We start from the raw sequence: 11,926 nt of genomic DNA, 5'->3' as shown, positions 1-11,926 counted from the left end.
TAACCCAAAGAGCTTTGTACCTTGCAGATTACACAGAAACCCCTAAGTATTTTTTAAAAATCGTCTGATCCTTTGTAATAATGTACTGTTTTTCTCAACTTGGACGTTCATAGCATATCAGCGTGTCTGACGGATGTGGGTTTTGCCGCTGTGACTTGAGATGAGGCGTCCTCCAACCTCTGTCCTTTGTGGTGTCATGGCTGCCGGGACTGGGGATGTGGCTGCACATGTGTTGTCATCTGTAGCTTCATTTCTAGGGGAGCGAGCTCTGAATACATTGTGAATAGCTCCTTAGAAGTGAATGCAGGGAATATAGCAGACATGGCCACCTCTCCAGTTCATGCAGGTTGGGTTTGTAGCGTTTTGTAGAGACAACTCCATTTAGGAGATAGAGCCAGAGGTAGCACCCGTATCCATCAGGCGTAGATATACCATACATGTCTGAGATAAGAGGATCCTTTTTAAGTGAGTTTTTTTTTCTATACTCCGCCTTTCACCTATGCGTAAATGACCTTTTTTGCATAAAGCAAGTTGAGGCAAAAAAAACCTAGAATGTAAAATCGTATGTTTGTTCCCCCCACCCCCCTTTTTAAAGGGACACTAAACTCCAAGCCGATCTTGCCTACGTTTTCTATGCAGTTTATTGCAGTTTGTTGATGTAGCCATTGTAACCTGGCTGCTGACCCCTTGAGTACTTTCCAACCAGTCCAGAAATGTCTCGAAACGTGAGGCTCTCCGTAATGTGTGTGTTTAATGTTCACAGCATTGGGTTTAGTGACTCTTTACAAAGAATCTTGTCTTTCCAGTGTATCGATGCGAACAGAAGGGCAGAAGTAGTCAACGCTGTTGGGTTCATGGCCTCTTTCTGACCTCTGACTAAGCTCTCAAGGGTTGTTTTTAGTGGTGTGTGTGATCCATTGAATCAACACACTCATTTCTATGGGTATCTGCGTATTTCACAGATCCGTGTAGGAGCCGTCTACCGAGCCGCAAATTATAGAGCCGGTCCTATTCTTTGCCACGTTTGTAGCTAGGATAGTCTTTTAGTGTGAGCGAGCTTCACGGGCTGAAAATGGACCACGGATCTGTTTGTGGCCTGTGAAATGCACACATTCATGTGTGTGTAGCCTTAAGTATAAAGTGAACCTCCTATAGAACTGAGTATCTGCTCATCAGCAGTAGTGACCTCTGCTATGATCAATTCAGGAGTTTAAGGCCATATTATGGCTTCAAAACTCCAAACCAAGACAACGCAAGCGAGTGAAAACTGATTACCTTCTAGTCAGATCATTGGGCTCAGCTCTTGGGTTTTGCGAGAGCTCTTGTAGACGCCATGATATGGGAGGATTTTAAAAGTCTAAGACTAGAAATACTTGTGAATAAAGTTTACGTTTCATCGGAGAGAGAGTGGATCTGCCAGGTTTTAGCACTTATACAACTGATGTTAAACTTGGACAGATCTGTTAAATCAACTTAGAGTTCTGTAATACGGATAATGAAAATTGTATAGCTAACCAAGGTGCCCGCCATAGGTCATCGGCAAAGAGCTGAAGAGGAAGGGACTATCATGGTCGGTCTCTGTAGGTTTTCGGGGCATTGCCACTTTTTCTTAAGGCTACTTTCACATGGCAGGATTTCGCTTCATTACTTGTAAGCCAAAACCCGGAGTGGAACTAGATATGAACCTCATTTGCTTTTTGCAAGTGCCCCTAGTTTTATCTCCAAAGACGAATGCGCTCTTCCTTATCTATCTTCTTGGCTTTAGAGACTTCAAAACTTGTTTCTAGCCTGTCCATCATCAATGTAGGTGACAAAAAGATTACCCAGGGCAGGAAGAGGACCTGCTCTAAAAATTTGCTGCTCACGTATGAGGCTGTGGACACGAGCCCATGGGAAGATATTGGGCCTTGTGCTAACTGCTGAAAAATGGCCCTAAAATACGTCTGTGTTTTCCAAAAGGTTTTCTTGTGGACCGGTAAGTAGCGACACAGGGGTCGCTGATATAAAAGCATGCTGAGTGCAAGTGGCCTAATAGCTGAGGCTGCCGTAAAAGGGCTTTTTCCTCTGCCTTACACGCTAATGTTTTACACACGCAGCTAAATATGCACAGGTCAGGGGGAGGGGGTTACACCCCTTCACTATCCAAATGACATCTTCTAAATTGTTATAATGGTGTCACTCGTTGCGCTCCATATAGCTGTACAAATCACTCCACGGCGACAGAATTTCTTCCGAAAGTTCTACTGAAACTTGGCTCTTTGGAAAAAAACTAATTTATAGCGAAACGGGAGCATCATTTTCGTGCAATGAATAAAAGAATTTTACTTAAAGGTGCAATTTCCTCCCCCCTAAAAAAAAAAATGCATTTTGCAGGAACATAATCACAAACAACCATTGGAAATTACAGCACTTAAAAACCCAGGCTTTTAGCACTCACTTGCCTAGCTCAGCGTTGTTAAATATGCATTACCAGTACAGGTAAACCAATTACTTCCTACATAGCCAGTAATATATTCTAAAGGACCAACTTACTAGAAATTACAGGCGTGTGAGCTGCGTTGTCTCTGTCGGGGGGTATGTAGTAGTCAGAGCGGGGCTATACTGTCCAGCTGGGACTCTTAGTGCCACCGGTTGAGGGGTTATTACGTGTGTTGTTGAGTCTTCTATACGTTACTATTATCTCCAGTGCTGAAATGAGGTGAACAATTATTAATTTTACTCCCTTTTTACATGTTAACATTTGCACTGCTCCTCCAAGCCGGGAGCTCCCACCGATGTGATGTTACATTTCATTATTTTTTTTTTAACAAAGTATGTGTAATTAAAAGTACAAGTTGGTATGAAATAGTTTGTGTCTTTTTGTGTGTTTTGGTTATTCATATTTTTTTTATAAGGCACCATCATATTCTGCAGCGCTGTACAGATCATGGGGGACATATACAGATTTATAACATGAGAGGATGAAAATGATAGGAGTGAGGGCCCTGATCAAGAGAGGTGACAGTCCTATGAAGAGGTGAGGGTGATTAAACATAGGTTGAGGATATATGAGCTCTCACTGTGGAAATACACAGGAATTAAAGGTATGCAGGGAAACTTATGTGAAGACGTACGTTCTTGAGGGGTAAATAGAGAGCGTTAGGTTGAAGAGAGTAAACGTGAAATAAGGTTAGAGAATGTGATGTGAAGTTTTGAAACTGAATGTTAAGTATTCATTTTATAGTCCAGGGTAGGGCATTCCAGAGAATTGGTGAAGCTCAGGAGAAGCCCTAGAGAAGGGAATGGGAGGTTTTGTTTATGAACGATATTGGGTTCAGACCGGGTTACACAAGCAAGTTTGTTCTGACAGCCTCGCCGCGTAGCTCTGTAGAAAATACTGTTTGAAGCATAGAACTACTGAACTTAAAGGGGTAGTCTCGTCTGGGCATTCACATCCTGTTTCATTAATCTGCCGTGTATATACATCAATTAGATGCTATTTAAAAAAATATTACTTGTGTGAAGATAATTTCTCATAAATGTAGTCATATGGTCCCTTAGAAACGAGACAGCTTCATCGGATACGACCACCTCTGTTGGAATGATTGCACAAAGAAACCAAGTTTTTTTGTATGTGAAATGTCCGGGAGTTACTGCAGGTCCCACAGCCGTCCTGTGGTAATGACTTCTGAAGCCACGTAGTCAGACAGGACTCGATACTGCATGTTTGACCACCGTTGCCAAAATGTGAGGTGGTCGTATCCAAGGAAGCTGTCTCGTTTCTAAGGGACAACATGACTACATTTATGAGAAATTATCTTCACAGGAACATTTTTTTTAAATAACCAATTGAAGAAATGTGTACATATGGCAAATGAATTTAATTAAATGTAAATGCCCAGATTGGAATACCCCTTTAAATGATCTGCTGAGTTCTATGTGCTGACCGTTAAATCAAGGAGACACAAAGGGAACTTTACTCAGGTCTTGTACAACCTAGCTTACAACTGCCTCGCCAACACTGCCGCCTGCTGGATTTATTAAGAGTCTGGAGCCTTATGATGAATCAGAAACAGTATTAACGTATATGCTAGAGTCAAAAAATGTGCTGAAAAACTCAAGCTCAGCTTATACTCGAGTCAAGAAAAAAAAAAGTCAAAACTCCCCTTGCTGGCGCTCCCCGCAGTCCTTCTCTTCTTCCATTGTCAGCAGCAGGTGTGTGCACTGCGGTTGCGCAGCTATGACGTCAACCATTGCTGACATCATAGCGTGCGCCGGCTAGGCCGTGTGCCCGGACCTGGAGCTAAAGCAAGAAAAGGACCTGCCCGGGGCTATGGAAAGGTGAGTACTTAGTTTTTTTGTTGTTTGTGCTGGGCAAACTGGGGGCTGACTGGCTATATACTGGGAGGCTTTTACCAATGCATTTCCCATCCTCGGCTTATACTCAAGTCAATAGGTTTTCCTAGTTTTTGGTGGTAAGATAAGGTACCTCAGCTTATACTCGAGTATATACGTTATATGCTGCTGCATCTAGTTGTGTGACTGGAAGACTGATTGGGGGAAGGGAGGTTGGTGATCCAGAAAATCACCCTGAAAATGAGGTCAGAAAGATGGGAAGAAAAGGATATACAAGGTAAGAATCTTTAGCTAATCTTCCGCTTCTGCTAATGATGACCTAAGCTTCTATCTTGGTTTGTCTTTTTCTGCCCTGACCTCCAGCTTGTATCTTAGATTCTGCTTTTACCCCGTCAGCCTATGTAAGCCTGTCTGGGCAGCTTGTATTCTGGATATTGTCATACTAGAGCTTTGCTTTCACAGTCGCTGCATGTCCTTGTCACAATGGAGTCCAGACCTTGACTATAAAAGGGTGAATACTTACAGATGGTGCCGATGGGATTAACCAAACCAGGTAGGTGAAGTGGTGGGTTCACAACTGGTCTGGTTCAGTAGATGACACAATCATGGAGAAGACTGCTGACTTGACAGATAACCATAAGGAAGTCATTGACACACTACACAGGGAGGGTAAGCCACAAATGGCCATTGCTAGAGAAGCTGGCTGTTCAGAGTGCTGCATAAAAGAATATTCATGGAAAGTTTAGTGGAAGTGAAAAGTGTGGTAAAAAAAAAAGTGCACAAGCAACTGGGATACTGACAGGCCTTGTTGTTAAGAAAGGGTCATTCAATTTTTTTTTTTTTTTTTTGTGGGGGGGGGGGGACCATTCATAATGATAGAACTGCTGCTGGAGTGCATCAAGAGCCCCCACACACAGACGTAGCCCATGTCCTGGATACAAGTGCAACCTTCCTGACCAATAGACAACGCCAGCAGCGTCTTACCTCGGCCAAGGAGAAACAGAACTGGACCGTTCTCAGTGGTCCAATGTTTTTTGTTTTTTTTTTTAGATTGATTTCCAAATAAAATGCAAAATTTGCATCCAAGTCCCAGCGTCTGGAGGAAGAGGAGAGGCACAATCCAAGCTGCTTGAGGTCTAGTGTGAAGGTTCCACAATCAGTGATGGTTTGGGGAGCCATGTCCTCTGCTGGTACAGGAGGGGCCCCCTAAAGAAATGATGCGTCCTCCTCTCTTACAGGTGTCCTATCTAATGCACAGACACAACTACCATCCCTGCAGGGTAATGTGCTAGGCAAGAGGCTAAACTATCAGATAACAATGACCTGACAACATGGGCTGGATAGTGTTAACCCCTTCAGGACACAGGATATTTTCACTCATTTCTAGCTCTTCATCTTCAAAAATCAATAACTTTTTCATTTTTCCGTGTACAGACGTGTGTGGGGGCTTATTTTATGCGTAACAAATTTTACTTTCCCGTGATGTTATTTATTATTCCCTGCCATGTAGTGGGAAGCCGGGAAAAAATTCCAAATGTGGAAAAATTGAAAAAAAAAAACCCTGCATGTGCGTCGCCTTCTTGTGGGCTCAGTTTTTACGACTTTCACTCTGCGCTCCAAATAACACCTCTACTTTATTCTTTGGTTGGTATGATCGCGGTGATAACAAATTTATACAGGTTTTATTGCGTTTTCATACATTTTCAAAAATTAAACGGTGTACAAAAAAGAAAAAATTTTTTTGCCATCTTCTGATGCTAATAACTTTTTCATAATTTGGTGTACGGAGCTGAGGGAGATGTCATTTTTTGCGAAATGAGTTGACATTTTCATTGCTACCGTTTTGAGGACTGTGCGACATTTTGATAATTTTTTTTTCCCATTTTTTTTATGTCATTAAAAGGTGTAAAAGTCACATTTCGGACATTTGGGCGCCATTTCTCGTCTTGGAGATCACTGCCGGTTATAACCGTTTTTATATTTTGATAGATCGGGCATTTTGGGACGCGGCGATACCTAATGTGTCTGTGATTTTTACTATGTATTACATTTTATATCAGTTCTAGGGAAAGTGGGGTGATTTGAACTTTTAATATTTTATAAATTTTTCACATTTTTTAAACTTTTTTTTTCTGTTTTTTTCCCCCTATATCTTAGACCATCTAGGGTACATTAACCCTAGATCAGTGGTGGCGAACCTATGGCACTGGTGCCAGAGGCGGCACTCAGAGCCCTTTCTGTGGGCTCCCAGGCCATCGCCCCAGCACACCAGACAGGATTCAAAGAATCTTCCTGCAGTTCCAAGCAACTTAAAACATGCTGCTTTCAGAAAGAAGCTAACATTTTCCATCTTTCTACTGTGTTGCTGTCCTCAGGAGGCCAATATGATTAAAAGTTGTTGAAGGACAGGGAGCAATAAGTTTTAATTGCTTTAATTTTTGGTTGGCACCTCGCAATAAATAGGTTGCTAAAAGGTTCGCCATCACTGCCCTAGATGGTCTGATCGTTCCTACCATATACTGCAATACTACTGTATTGCAGTACATGGCATTTCTGCACAGTATACATTACAATGAGCCATAGGCTCATTGTAATGAATATGCAGAAGCCATTAAGCCTCGGGTCAAACAAAGACCCGAGGCTACCACGGCAACAGATCGCCGCCCCCGATGACGTTTGGGGGAGCAGCGATCGGAGGTAAGATGGCGGCACCCATGCGCCGCCATGCTTACAGTGCCGCTGGCGGCAAACAACAGGTTAACACCCGCGATTGGTGCAAGCACGGACTGCAGGTGTTAGCGATGGGTCTTTGCTGCGATATGCAGCAAAGCCCATCTCTGTATGAAGAGGGCTCAGCCCGTGAGCCCTCTTCATACACCCTTCAAAGCTCTGTGACGGGTTAAAGGGGTATTCACATTTCAGCAAATTAATGTTATTGTTTGTATAGTGAAAAGTTATACAATTTTCCAATATACCTTCTGTATCAATTTTTCATGGTTTTCTAGATCCTGCTATAGGAAGCTTCTATTTCCAGTGGACAGAAATCTGACCATCGGCTCGTTATATCCCACAGCTCTGATTACTCTCTGTGATATAACGAGCTGTGCACCTGTGTGACCATGGTCAGATTTCTGTCCACTTGACGTAAACATAGAAGCTTTCTATAGAATTACAGCAAGCAGAGATCTAGAAAACTGTGAGGAATTGAAACAGAAAGTAACTTGGAAAATTGTGTAAATTGTAAAAACATTAACATTCATTTTGTGAAATGGGAACATCCCTTTAATGCAGGAAGGTGCTGTACAATAGCATGGTAAGTGTTACCTGAATAAGCATTTAAAAGAAGAGTGTCAAATTCTTCTTTTTTCATTTCGTTAGGGGACCCCCTGCTGGGGCTCCCTGCTATTAGAGCTTAGATGATGAGCCAATGTATCAGTGGGATAATTTGTGCTGACATCTGTTTCATTCTTTGTACTAAAACAAAGAACTTGTATTTTATTTAACCGATAGAAGTGACGCTTTAATTGTACAAAACACAACCTCTTTGCCCTTCACCTATATTCACCCAACTTGTGAACTTGTGCATCAAGGTTCTATCTGGATAGGTTTTGTCCATGTTACAATGGTTCTGTACAGTAATAATAATAGTTGTTATTTATATAGCGCACGCAGATTACGCAGCGCTGCACAGAGCTTGTCACATCAGTCCCTGTCCCCAATGGGGCTCAAAATCTAATCAACCTACTAGTATGTTTTACAGTGTGGGAGGAAACCCAAGGACCCAGAGGAAACCCATGCAAACACGGAGAGAACATACAAACTATTTGCAGATGTTGACCCTGGGACTTGAACCCAGGACCCCAGTGCTGGTGTTTAATCCACCAGCTCCAATTGGGGTCCAGAATGAACTGGGTGTTGAAGAGGAAAAAAATTCTGGATTTGTGTCTGCACTATCATCCAGCATCCGGTTCATTGGACGGGGTCTGGTCCTGAGGAGCGACATGGGTCTTTGGGTCTCTCCTCAAAATATTCCATCACCTGAACCCTTCCAAACCTGTTGGGGGCATACTGTCATTCTCTATGTAAAGTCTGAGGATGCACTGATGAGTGTAATTTGGAGGGACTATGCCAAAAAAAAACTGCTAAACCAATGATACATCCCCCCCTATGTGATTTATGATAACAAAATGTCACCTGTCACCAGTGATGTTATTATTGAGTCTGATACATGTAAACTGATCAGTATGGATGGCTGTTACCTGATGATATGAGAAATAAAGACTAATTTTTAAGAAGATACGGGAGTGCTGGAACAATTCCTATTGTTTCCCATGCAGATACACGGGCCTGTCCTCCATTTTTTTTATGACACCAGGTTACTTTGGTCCTATTGAGAAGTGCTCCGTTGTAAGGTCAGAGCCAGTCTAGCCAGTTTCTCCTCTTTTTTCTGCTATCACCGATAATAGTACTTTTTTGGCATCTTGAATTACCTTGTGATCATCTGAATTGTGGCAAAGACAAAAGTCACAGCCCCGTCCAATGACAAAGGGTGTTCAAGTTTATTTGTTCACTCACTATAAATGAACATATTACTGCATCTTCCCAAGGGCAGATAGAGAAGGAAGAATTCCCTGTCTGCAGACCTGATGAATGGAGAGGACAAGCAAAGACGGTGATTGATGGGCAGAACATACTAGGAAGGGTCATCTTTCCTGTAGCCCCTTTACCTTTCATCCTTGCCACACATGGCCAGGAACCTATACTAGGTATAAGCAAGCAGAGCGGAGAGGTTCTTCATGGACACATTGTCGAAGATACCGTTTGCTGGTCCATATGCAAGTTTCTGGTTAATGTGGGGCCCTAGCAGGAGGAGCACTGACTACTGGCTCCTGGTAAAGATGGCAAAACTAAAAGTCTCTGTTATAAATTAAGGTGAAAGAAATCACTTCATGATGCTCAGTCCTCGTATGAAAAGTCTTGTGTGCATTTTCCTTTCCCTGCAGTTATGATTGAGGTTGGTGAACATTTTGTGTGTGTGAGAACTATAACACATTTTATTCTTTATTTCCCCTTTTTTTTTTTTTTTAAACAGGAAAATTCTTTATTCAGTATTTCACATAATACATAAGACAACCGTACACTACATCTAAGATTAGTTGTTGAACCAATACTTATACAGAAATATTCCTCATAAAGACAGTTCATACAACTATTGCATAGCTGTAATTTTACCCATATTATAAGTCAGATAGCTTAATTCAGCAGGGTCCCCCGAATTATTAACAGCAGAGGACCATGTACAACAACTACCCACCTAACCCCCCCCCCCCTCTTTTCCACCCTCCCCACCCCATCCCCCAGCAGGAGAAAGGAAAAAAAAAAAGAAAACCCACCCCTCTTATTCTTAATGCCATTTGGACCAAATATTTTCCCATTTAGTTGTCCGCCTTTCCGCCTTGCAACATATTTTCTCGTATTGAGCCACTCTTAGTGTTACATTGTACCAAAGTGCCTTTGAAGCAGGTTCCTTGGCTTCCCACTTGCGAGCTACAGAGACTAATGCTAGATTCATCACCCTTGCTATTAGATCTTTTTCAGCCCTAGCAACCCCCTCATAATCAATTAACCCGAGAATAGCAGTTCTGACTGATGGAACACATTCCCAGCCCAAATTACCAGATGTATATTCAAAGACTTCTAGCCAGAATTCCCTCATCGCAGGGCACTCCCAAGCTACATGCAAGAAGCTGGCATCAGGCCTATTACACTTATAGCATCTTGAGTCTTCACGGACTTTCATTCCATATAATAGTGCCGGGGTGTAATAGATTCTATAAACCATACTAAACTGTATCACCCTAAAATTCCAGTTGAGTGAACAACCCTTCATATTCCTATATGTCTTCCCCCATTCAATACTATCGAGTGCCCCAATCTCCTCCTGCCATTTTATCATAGACACGTGAACAAACTTATTTGAATACTCCTTCAAATAAATTTTAGATACTATTTTAGTAGTGCTTGTGACTGTTCTGACCAGCTCCAAACACTCCTGTGATTCTTTCTTTAATTTAATCGTGTGTTTACCCCTCTTCAGTGCATGTGCCAGTTGCATATACCTAAATAAATCATTCCCTTGCAACCTGTGTTTCATCTTTAATTGTTCAAACGAAATGACCTTATTTTCACACACTACTTGTGATATGTACTTCACACCTCTTTTAACCCAGAACCCACTGTCCGGTAGCAATTTTAAGGCCTGGCAAATTGTCATTAAGCCACAGAGGTGACTCTTCTAGGAAACCTTGAACACTTAGCATGTTCTTCAGTTCTAACCAGGACTTATGGAAAGAATTACAAATATCCAATTTTGAAAATGGTGGCTCAAGAAGCAAAGAGGACTCTAGTAACTCAAAAATGCTGCCAACTTTACCCTCCGTCAGTCCTACCAGATTTACTAAAATTGAGTTAATCTCCCATTTGACAAAGTTTCCTAACTGGGCTGACAAATAATATCCCTTAAAAAACGGTATGCCTAAACCCCCTTCTCCTATTGCTTTATATAGATAACTCATCTTTATTCTGACTCGCTTTCTGCCCCATATCAGATCGTTCAATATAGCCTCCAGTAATTTAAAAAAACTTTCGTCTATCCAAATTGGACAGGCAGACCGTGTAAACAGAATCTTGGGGAGTAGGATCATCTTAATTACACCGATCTTGTCAGCTTCTGTAAGCGGCATTTTGCTCCAAGTCGCTGCCTTGCTCCTAACCTCTTGAAGCAAGGGTTTTAGGTTAGTGCCCTCAAAGTCACTTAATCTTCTAGTAACCATCGTTCCCAAGTATTTAAACTGGTCCATGCACAGTAATAAGTTACTACTAGAAAAGTATGCTTGGACCTCTGGACATAATGGCAAGAGTATCGACTTCTGCCAGTTGATGTCCAACCCAGAATATCTACCAAATTCTTTAACTAGCTCAAATACTCTCGGGACAGATTGCAGGGAATCACTGAGATATAATACCATATCGTCTGCTGATAGACAAATCTTGTCCTTTATGCCACAGGCCCCTCCCCCCTTAATCCCAGGATCCTCCCTAATCATAATTGCAAGGGCTTCTATATAAAAGCAAATAAGAGCGGGGATAGCGGGCACCCCTGACGGGTGCCCCAAGATAGTGAGAAAAATTCAGAAAAGAAGTCCACCACTTTTATTCTAGCTAAGGGACAACTATACATGCTTCTTACAAAACCAATAAATCTGTCCCATATGCCGAACTTAGCCAGCACTTTCCAGAGGAAGCTCCACTCCGCCTTAACCGCGTCCAAAGATAGGATGAAACGGAGTTCCCCCCAGCCCATTTCTATGGCTGAAAAAATCCTAAGCATGCATTCGCTAATCCTTCTGTTAGGGATAAACCCTTACTGATCATTGTGTACAGTGTCCTGGACTACCTTTTGTAATCTACATGCCAAAGCCTTCGCCAATATTTTTAAGTCATAATTTAATAACAATATCGGGCGAAACGAGCCAACTTCCAACACGTCTTTTCTCTTCTTGGGAATGAGTATAATGTTGGCCTCCGCCAT

Source organism: Engystomops pustulosus, chromosome 4 (genome assembly GCF_040894005.1).
Source record: "Engystomops pustulosus chromosome 4, aEngPut4.maternal, whole genome shotgun sequence".
Classification (NCBI taxonomy): domain Eukaryota; kingdom Metazoa; phylum Chordata; class Amphibia; order Anura; family Leptodactylidae; genus Engystomops; species Engystomops pustulosus.
The sequence above is the reverse complement of the archived record's forward strand: the minus strand, read 5'-3'. Positions refer to the sequence as shown.